Genomic DNA, 9,818 nt, shown 5'->3' with positions numbered 1-9,818 from the left:
GAGGAATTGAGAGAGGAACAGAGGAAGGAGGAGGAGGGAGGGGGAGGGAGGAAAGGGGGAGGGAGTGGGGGAGGAGAGAGGGAGGGAGAGGAGGAAGGAGGGAGGGAGGAGAGAGGGAGGAGGAGGAGGAAAGAAGAGATAGGAAGAGGGGGGAGGGAGGAGGGAGAGAGGGGAGGGAGGAGGGAGAGAGAGGGAAGGAGGAGGAAGAGAGGGGAGGGAGGAGGGAGAGAGGGACAGGGAGGAGGGAGGGAGGGAGAGAGGAAGGAGGAGGAGGGAGAGGGGAGAAGAATGAGAGAGAGAGGGAGAGAGGAACAGAGGAAGGAGGAGGAGGGAGGGAGGAGGGAGAGGGGAGAAGAATGAGGGAGGGAGGGAGAGAGGAACAGAGGAAGGAGGAGGAGGGAGAGAGAGAGGGAATGAGGAGGGAGAGAGGGGAGGGAGGAGGGAGGGGGAGGAGGGAGAGGGTAGAGGAGGGAGGGAGGAGGGAGGGAGAGAGGAACAGAGGAAGGGAGAGGAGGGAGAAGGGATAAGAATGAGGGAGGGAGGGAGGGAGAGAGGAACAGAGGAAGGAGGAGGAGGGAGGGGGGGAGGAATGAGGGAGGGAAGGAGAGAGGGGAAGGGAGGGAGGAGAGGGGGACGGAGGGAGGGAGCAGGGAGAGAGAGGAGGAGAGCCAGAGGGAGAGAGGGGGTGGAGCAATGAGAGAGAGAAGGAGAGAGGGGAAGGGAGGGAGGGAGGAGGGAGAGAGGAGATAGGAGGAGAGATGGAGGGAGAGAGGGGGTGGAGGGATGAGAGAGAGAAGGAGGGAGAGGGAGGGAGGAGGGAGGGAGGAGAGAGAAAGGAGGAGGAAAGAAGAGATGGGAGAGAGGGGGAGGGAGGAGGGAGAGAGGGAGGGAGGAGGGAGAGATGGGGAGGGAGAGAGGGGGAGGGAGAGAGGGGGAGTACGGATGAGAGAGAGGAAGGGAGGGGGGAGGGAGAGAGGAGGAGAGAGGGAGGAGAGGAGGAGAGAGGGAAGGAGAGAGGGGAAGCAGGAATGAGGAAGAGAGGGAGGGAGAGGGATGAGGGAGGGAGGAGGGAGAGACAGGGAGGGAGGGAGAAGGGAGAGGATGGAGGAGAAAGGGAGGGAGAGAAGGAGGAGGAGGGAAGAGGAGGAGAGAAGGAGGGAGGACAAGGAAGAAAAAGGAAGTAAACAAGTCTGGGTCAGTTCAGCCTCACATGCAGAAATGTCAAGCAGAGGTCATTTTGTGCCTGTTTCCATTACAAGACACATCATTAAATTTTAATGTCTCATATATGAGTGTAAAGAACCAAACATGAAATAATTGACCATTCCTGCATTTTGAGCAAATAGTGTGTGTTATTGACTGCATAGTTAATTTAAAGTAAATTAAGTATATACCCTTGTTAGAGGGGGAAAGTAAATCTCTTTTCATACAGCATGAATATTAACATAGAGAAAGTTGGAATGAATCCTGTAGCACAACCATTAATAATTCATTGCTCTAAGCCCAGGTGTTCACCACGGGCCGTGTCACAGTGTCACGGTGAACCCCTGAGGGCAGTCCTCCAGTGGGTATACGGCAGCAGGGATGAGGGGTCTGGCTTGGTTTGTGTGTTGGGTCGTCTTAGGTTCTGGGGTGCAGAGTCCAGTTCTTGAAGAGGCAGGGAGCCGTACAGATGAGGAAACAGCACTTCCACCCAACCCCAGATGAGGAGCTGCCCGCAGGGCTTTCTGGAAAACTCACCGTGTTCCCAGAGAGTCCTCATCCGACAGGCTCCGCTGTGGGACAGCATGCGGTGACTTCTCCTGATTTTTTCACTGCCGTGGTTCTGAAAGGAGAGGTGCCAAAGGAATTGAAATTACTGAGAACCGTGAGGAAGGAATTTCAGTTGAAATGGCACCAACCCATTGGGTGCCCTCTCCCCCTTTTTGGGTGTGGGCATTTGGGGAGCAACCAGTTGTGGTGCAGTCGGGAGGCCAGCTCTGGCCTCCCTGCCTCCCCTCTAGCTGTGCTCTGGGCTGGTTACTGTCCTGCTCGCTTCTGGAGCTCAGCTAGTAATCTTCACACCCCACGTGCAGGACTTTTGCTGAACGGCAGCCTCATTTTTCTGCCTTCTTGTTCTTCTCTAGAGTGGCCGCATCTGGAGAAAGAGGGAAGATGTAGTTACTGAACCCGATCCAGTGTTTGTGAATCCTGCGGTACCCACGGCGGGTCAGGAGATGCCCCGCTGGCCCATGGACACATGGATATTCCAGGAGCCACATGAAGGTAACAAGCGAGCTTGTATTCTCATCTTAAAATGTGCTACTTTGCAAAGGCGTGAGCGTGGCCTTGAGAATGGAGGGGTTTCTCCTTGCAAGGAGTACAGGATCGCCTGACCTTGAGGAGCACTCATCAGGGTCACCGTGTCCTCTGTTGCTAGACGTGGACCTGAGGGACTCTGATCCAGTCAGCAAGCCTGGTCCCCCTGGGGCCTCGTCTGCGGCCTCTGCTGCGGGCAGAGCAGGCACACTGAGGAACTGAAGCAGGCGTTGGGACTGCGCTTCTTTACCCAGGGTTCTGTGGGTGGCCATCAGTCACCGCACAGGCCTCCCCGTGCCCTGTTGGGGTTGGGGGTCTGCTCCTTGCAGAGCTCAGGGGTGGCTGAGGGTGCTTGAATCAACAGTGCTCAGTGCCTAGGACAGAGGGTCCTGCTCAACAATTCTTAGAACGCAGTCGGTGGCACTGAGCTCATTCACGCATTGCCAGACCTTCTCTTGCAGAACCGCGACCCCCTCCCTCCTCTCAGCCTTTGCAGCCACCACCCAGTGTCCCCAGACACTGCAGGGACCACAGGAGTGCAGCCACCGCACCCTGTTTCTATTTGTTTCATGCTGTCTTGGAAGCTCCCCTCCCCACCTGAGGCTGAGGGCCTCCACTGTCCCCTCAGAGCCCTCATGTGGGGCTTCCTGCTGCTGGCTGAGTGGACGCTACTGCTCTCCCCCTGAGCATCGCTGTGTCCTTCAGCCTTCGGGGGCGGGGAATGCTGTACCCCCATGGCTTTGCTGGGTCATGTGGATCCCATGCCAGTTTGTTCTTTGAGTAGATGATGTGCTTTTTCTGTAGTGACTGTGCCCTTCCACACTCCCACCAACCGCGAACAGTCGTTCCAATTTCCACATCCGAACCAGTACTACTGATTTCTGTGTGTGTGTGGGTGTGTGTGTGTGTTGTGTTTGACTGTGGCCACCCTAATGACTGTGGAAATGGATTCTCACTGTAATTTTATTGGCATTTGCCTAAAGATTAGTGATATTGAACATATATGCATGTGCTTATTGGCAATTTGCATATTTTTTGGAGAAATGTGCATTTAAGTCCTTTGCTTTAACCAGGTAGTTTTTGCTATTTATTTACAGGAACTCTTTATATGTTATGGATATCAACCTTTTACAAGATATATGCTTTCAAATATTTTCTCCCATGTCATGGGTGGGTTTCACTCTGTTGTTGATGTCCTTTGATGCACAAGACGGTCAGTGTGGTTTTTATTAATATAATCTAATTATTTTTTATTTGTTGCCTATGCTTTTGCCAATAAGCACGTGAAAATATATTCAGTATCACCAAAAAAAATCATCATCAAATCCAATGTCAGGAAGATTTTTTTCTGTGTTTTCTTCCAAGAGTTTTGTATGTTTTGCATTTATGTCTAGGTCACTGACTATCTGGAGTTAATTTTAGCGTAGGTTAAGGTAAAAGTTACACTTTATTCTTTTGCGTGTGAATAGGCAATTTTCCCAGTGTGGTTTGTTGGAAAGACTGTCTTTCCCTCTGAATGGAAGTGGCCCCCTTTGGAAAGTCCTTTGGCTATGTATGCAACTTCTGTCCATCTGATTCTGTTTGTCTTCATGTGTGTCCCTGACAATCCTGTGCTCCTGGGACCACTATAACTTTGCGGTAAGTTGGGAATCAGGATACATGAAATCTTCACCTTGGCTCTTTTATAATACAGTTTTGGCTATTCAGGGTCTCTTGAGATACCCCATGAATTTTAGATTGGGCTTTTCAATTTCTGAAAAAAAATAACGGCCTTGAGGTATTGATCAGGAGGATTGCTTGGCGTCTCTAGAGCATGAGGCTACATTTCCTAGTCAAATGAAAGCAGGCTTTAATTCTTTCTAGCAATGAATTTGCGCATGCAATTAGAGTGTGACTTTAATTATTTTTGTTCAGTTTGAAAAACAACTTCAGATTTATCACCCCCTTTTTCTGAGCCTGGTTGTGATGATCAATAGGAAATGTTAAATAGAATAAGAATATGATAAAAGTCAAACATCAATTCTCTCAAACACTGCCCTCAGGATCAGAAGTTATTTCTGTTTGATTTTTCAAAACTCAGCATCTTGATGGCTCTCGATGTTGAGCCACATTTCCTCGGGTTCAGGGACTGTTCTGAGTGGTCTCTGCCATGAATTGAACCTCAGTGGGCCTCCAGGGGACTGTGGTTCCCAGGGGACAGGGGACACCGTGTCTTAGATGCACAGGACTTGAGGGCATCACGGAGGCCCTGGCTGGAAGTGGTGCCTCCTGTGCCTGCCTGTGTGCCTGGGCTCCCACGCGTCAGGTTCCATGGCAGCCTGGACCCTGGGGGAGCCTTCTGCTGCCTTCCTGTGCTGGGCCGCCCGGCTCCCCCAGGAGGGCTGCCCACCGCTCCCCATAAGGGCACCATCCCCAGGGGCGAAAGGCACCTGTGCCAGGCCTGAGTGCCCTGGGAAGAGAGCTGGTGTTCCAGACCCAGAGGAAGCCCTGGGGACCCAAACCTCTAGTTCCAGTGTCCTTTAAACTTCGGCCTTTACACCAAGTCTGTTTCCAAGCCTCAGAAAAACATTCAAAGGTCAGGCTTGGGGATTGCAAGAGCGAAGCTTCCTGCAGGAGAGGCCACCGTCACTACCACCAGCCTCGCCCAGGCTGAGGGACGAGTGTTGACCGCCCTTCACACCCTGCTCCTCTCCACCACGCTGTGTGCTCTCGCGCTCCAGGACCTCTTCCAACCCTGGACGTATTAAAGAAACAAGAGAAGGCCTTTCCCTGGAGGAGTGGCCAGTTGGCCACAGGCGTCCCCGTGGGCTGCAGAGAGGCCCAGGGTGCACCCTCTGTGCCAAGTGTGTTCCCCGCTCCAGGCCGGCAGGTCACCTGTCAGCACCTCAGGCACAGCTCATTGGTCAGGAGGACACAGGAACAGGAGGTCACGTGGCTTGATCTCTTTCCCTGTCAGAAGGAGCACAGAGTAGAGGGCCCAGCATAAGGACCCACAGTCTTCCTGGGTCCTCGAGACACATGGAGTCCTCTCTGCTCCCACTCTTTCCACCCGCAGTGTCCAGCGTCACTGTCAGTGGGTGGCCGTGGTGCCGTGGCTCTTGTGCAGGTTGTCTCACTGTAGCGCAGCCCTCTGCTCCTCCTGCCTCCCCATCAGAGCCTCGTGGAGGAGGGGGCTGGCACTGTCCTCAGGCCCCTGCCCCTGCCCAGCAGCTCTGGGCTCTCCCTACCTGTTTTCCCCGCCAGGTGTTCCCTTTCTGCCTACTGCGCTGGCCTCGGGTAGCACCTCCATTGTAGAAGGACTTTGGGGCTTGCTCTGGCAGAAGTAAAAGTGCCATGGAGCACGATTCAGGCTGCCAGAGCTCCTTGACCTTCGAGGCCTGAGAGCCACCAGCCCCGCGCTGTTGCTCCTGCAGCTGCAAAGAGCAGAGCCACACCCCACAGCCCACTGCCACGCCAAAGACTTTACCCAGAGGGAAATCAGGGTCTTTTCCCTGAAAACCTTCACAAATCATGTTCTGAATGGTGACTATTTTAAAGAAAATGGGTCACATGTCCAGGACTGGGCATGTGCTGAAATAGCTCCAACTCCATCCATCTGTGTTCTTTAACCCTTTGGAGAGAATTTCTTAAAAACAGACTCTAGACTTAGCCCTGAGCTGCCAGTGACATTTGGGCAAATCACTCAAAGCCTTAGTTTATTTTTCTGTAAAATAGGGATAGACAGGCAAAAAAAGTTCAAATGAGATGTAACATGAGTCCAGTGCATGCATCCACACAGAGCCGATTAGGCGGCAGGACACTCACTGGTTGCCAAGCGTGGCCCTGTGCCGCAGTCTGGCTGGGCACAAAATAACCCAGCAGCCACAAGGCACTTGTAGGTTCAAAACAGGAACTCCTTTATTATCAGACCTCCAGGAACACCACCAACCGGAAATCCCTCCTCCTCTGGCACTTCCCCAACCAACTGGAACTCTCCAGGAACTCTCCAGGAATCCCAAGTGAGAACTCCAAAGTAGCAGCCCAGGTGGACAGCAGGGGTCTAATATACAATTGAATACACAGCTTAACATAACCATCATCATCTCAATGGCTCCTTAGCCTCAACCACTCCTCTCTCAACCACTCCTGGCAAAAATGCCCTGTGTCATTCCAACTCACTGTGGCTCTCAGCAGCCCTGAAAGTGCCCTTTACCTAATTTCCTCATTGAAACCCTGTGAAGTCTGTGCTCTTCCAATTCACATCCATATCCATAATTGACATCTGAGCAATGAACGTGCAGAGAAGTTAGTCGTCTGCTCTCCACTTAGTAGATGGCCCGCGTGGGCTCTACTCTAGGCAAGCAGTTTACTTTCCAATCACCATGAGCTGCCTCTACCACTTCTGCAAGGCCATGGGCAGAGAGTGACTTTATTATTGCTGTGTCCATTTCTGTGATATATAACATGGTGTGCATACCTAAAGCACTGTGCAGACACACACAAAGCATTTGTAAACTGCTAAATCCAGTGACTTCACTTAACAATGCAAAAGCCATCAGTGTGGCTTTAAGATATCATCACATGCACATGTCTTTGCCCAAAAAACAGCCAAACAATTTAGAGCCGTGCTCTGTGGAGACCATCCCCACATCAAGAAAGACACTCTTCCCTCATTCTCACGGTGATCCCCCTGGATTGCTTCCCTGATTATTTTCTGAATTTGTTGCTCTCCTTTATAACAATATTCATTACAACAGGATGCTATAAAATATTCCAGTTAGTTAGAATGAATCAGATTGTTTGAGATTTGACTTTTCTGGAGTTCAGCTTAGGAAACAGTAGAAACTTGCACTTCTCCTGACGTCATCATCCAAGTTGTGGGACACCAGGCTTTTGGAAAGTAAGGTACCAATCACCCATATCTGCCCTCCTATCCTGGAATGTGGTAAAACTGCACACCATGAAATTTCTTTCCTCCCAACTGAGCACAATTTCCTGCAGCCAGTAGGTGTCTGATAAAAGCAAGGTGGGAAGTGGGTGAGGTCCTTTGAGACCTTGGATCCAGCGGGGACTCGGCTCCAGGGCAGTCATGGGCTGCAGAGGGTCCACCTGGGCCAGGCAGGGAGCCCCAGGGATGCACTGTCTCTGCAATGCCGATCTCCTCCTGCAGTGGGCATGGAGAACACAGCTCCTCTCAGGGCTGTGAGGTGGGCTCCTGCAGTGCCTCAGTACCCCCAGCCACAGGCACTCCGGGCAGACTTGGATTTCCAGCACTAACCTCAGAGCACAGAGGCCCCTTCTCCCAGGTCCCCAGACGAGCATCCAGGGAACCTTATAAGCCCAAAGATGCTGAGAGGAGCCCACATTTTGCTGAAGGTGCACATTCAGGTTTACAGCAGCAGCAGGCCGTGGTGTCCTTTCCTGAGCTGCTCAGACTCATTTGAAAGTCGCTCTTAGGGACAGGGAGAAGGCAGTGGAGTGTGCCATGGCTGTCTGAGGTCACTGGCTCACAGTGGTTTTAGATGTCTCAGGACAGAAGCAGAAGCACACTGAGCACATGCTGTGTGGACCTGCTCAGCGGGTGCCGGGTGTCAGGCCTCTGCAGGCTCAGCTCTAGCACACCCGCACCTGAAAATTCCCTGGTGAAATCTGTGGTGTGAAGACACCTGCCTCCTGCGGCTTGCCTGAGAAGCCGTCTGGGTCCAGCCGGTGCTGGCCTGGTCTGCTGTTTTCACAGCTGCTCCTTGGGAAGAGTCTCACCCTTCCTTGGTGTCTCAGTCAGCTTTTTCACTGCTGTGACTAAAGGATCTGACCAGAACAACTAGAGAGAGAGGAAATTTATTATTTGTAAATTTCAAATAAATAATAAATTTATTTGAGGGCTCACAGTTTCAGAGGTCTTAGTCCATAGAAGGCCAGCTCCATTTCTCAGAGCTCGAGATGAGGCTGAACAGTATGGACGAGTGTGTGGCAGAGGGAAGCAGCTCACATCACAGTGATCAGGAATAGGTACCCAAAGCCATGCCCTCATTCCCACCTCCTCCAGCCACACCCACCACTTGAATCCCCACTCAGTGAATCCCATCAGGGAACTGAGTCTCTGATAATCCATCATGTCTGCTCACACTGAGCCTTCTTGCATTGTCTCACAGGTGAGCTAAGGGGGACCCTCCCATCCAGATCACAACACCAGGTCTTAGCTTTTGTTGGACGGAGAGGCAGTGCTGTCTGATCCATGAAGAGTCATTGCCAGTCTCTTGGGAGGATGTCCTGCTTCAGTCCCTAGTGACAGCAGCTATAGAAACCTCTGAGCTTATATCAACTCCTTTTATGGGTAGTTGACCAAATTCTATCACAAAAAGGTAATGTTTTCAACTTTCAGATTTTCTGCCCCTAAAAAGAAACTTCAGTATTCTGAGCCTTGTACAAAGCAGTTTCTATAGATATCTGCCAAAGAACACCGACGTTGAGTGATGCGTGACCCTCATGGCTCCCTGCAGGATCCGCACACAGCCCCTGCCTTGGTGGTGCCTTTGGGGTGGGGCAGTTGTCCCCAGGGAGCCATCTTCCTTGGCCTCCTGCACATATTCTAAGTGACCGCAGCACGGCCACACTGGCCTTGACCTCACAGGGAGCTCTGTAGATGTGGAAACCCAGCCCAGGTACACTCAGAGATAGAAAGGAAAAGAACTTCCCAAAGCTGCCTGAGTGAGGGTCCAGGATCTGAGGTCCTCTGACTTCAATGTGATGCCGTAGAAGAGCGGGTGAGTCCTCTCCAACCACCGCGCTCTCAAGACAGCGTGGAAGACAGGAGTCTGGGTGCAGGTTCTAGCTCCAACCGCCCTCGCGAGCCAACAAGAAAGAGCCCCACTAGAACAGAGCGCACGGTGGATGTAGGGACTTAACAACAGGCCAAATGTCACAGCAGCAGAGCTGGAACCGGCAAAGGCACCAGAGACCCAGGGAAGGTGCACTGGGTCTTCCACTAGCAAGAGCTCCATGTGTCCCCTGTGCAACCCCAGCTGGGCTCCACTGCCCCAGCCCGGTTCCCCAGCCCAACACGGGTACTGGGAGACAGTGCTGAGCTGGGGGTGACCGTCAGCAGTCCTCAGTACACCTGGGAAGGACGCACCACCTGCAGGAACTCTGCCTGGACACGCTTCTGTGCAGAATGCAGGCAGGGCCAGGCGAGAGACAATGCCCTCTTATACTGTCCAGACAGCCACCCCACTGACCCCAGACTTCCCCTGGTCCCCACCTGGCTCACCCTGAGCAGCCGTGGTCTTGGGCCTGGATCTCTAGGGGCCTGCTTTCCTCCTCTGCATATCAGGGACTTTACCCTCCCAGGGCGGAGGTGAGCACTGGGGGCTTTTCAATGGCACCTGTCTCAGGTAGGCCTTGAGAAGTGTGGCTACTTCACGGAGTCTCATTGGTAAGAGCAGGTTCTGCAAACCGCGTCAACATTCATACGCTGTGTTCAAGTCGTGAAACACTCTGACTTTTTAAGGGGGGGTATTATACAAGCCCACCCTATCCCAAGG

Source organism: Urocitellus parryii, chromosome 12, assembly GCF_045843805.1.
Source record: "Urocitellus parryii isolate mUroPar1 chromosome 12, mUroPar1.hap1, whole genome shotgun sequence".
Taxonomy (NCBI): Eukaryota; Metazoa; Chordata; class Mammalia; order Rodentia; family Sciuridae; genus Urocitellus; species Urocitellus parryii.
Note: the sequence above shows the minus strand (reverse complement) of the source record.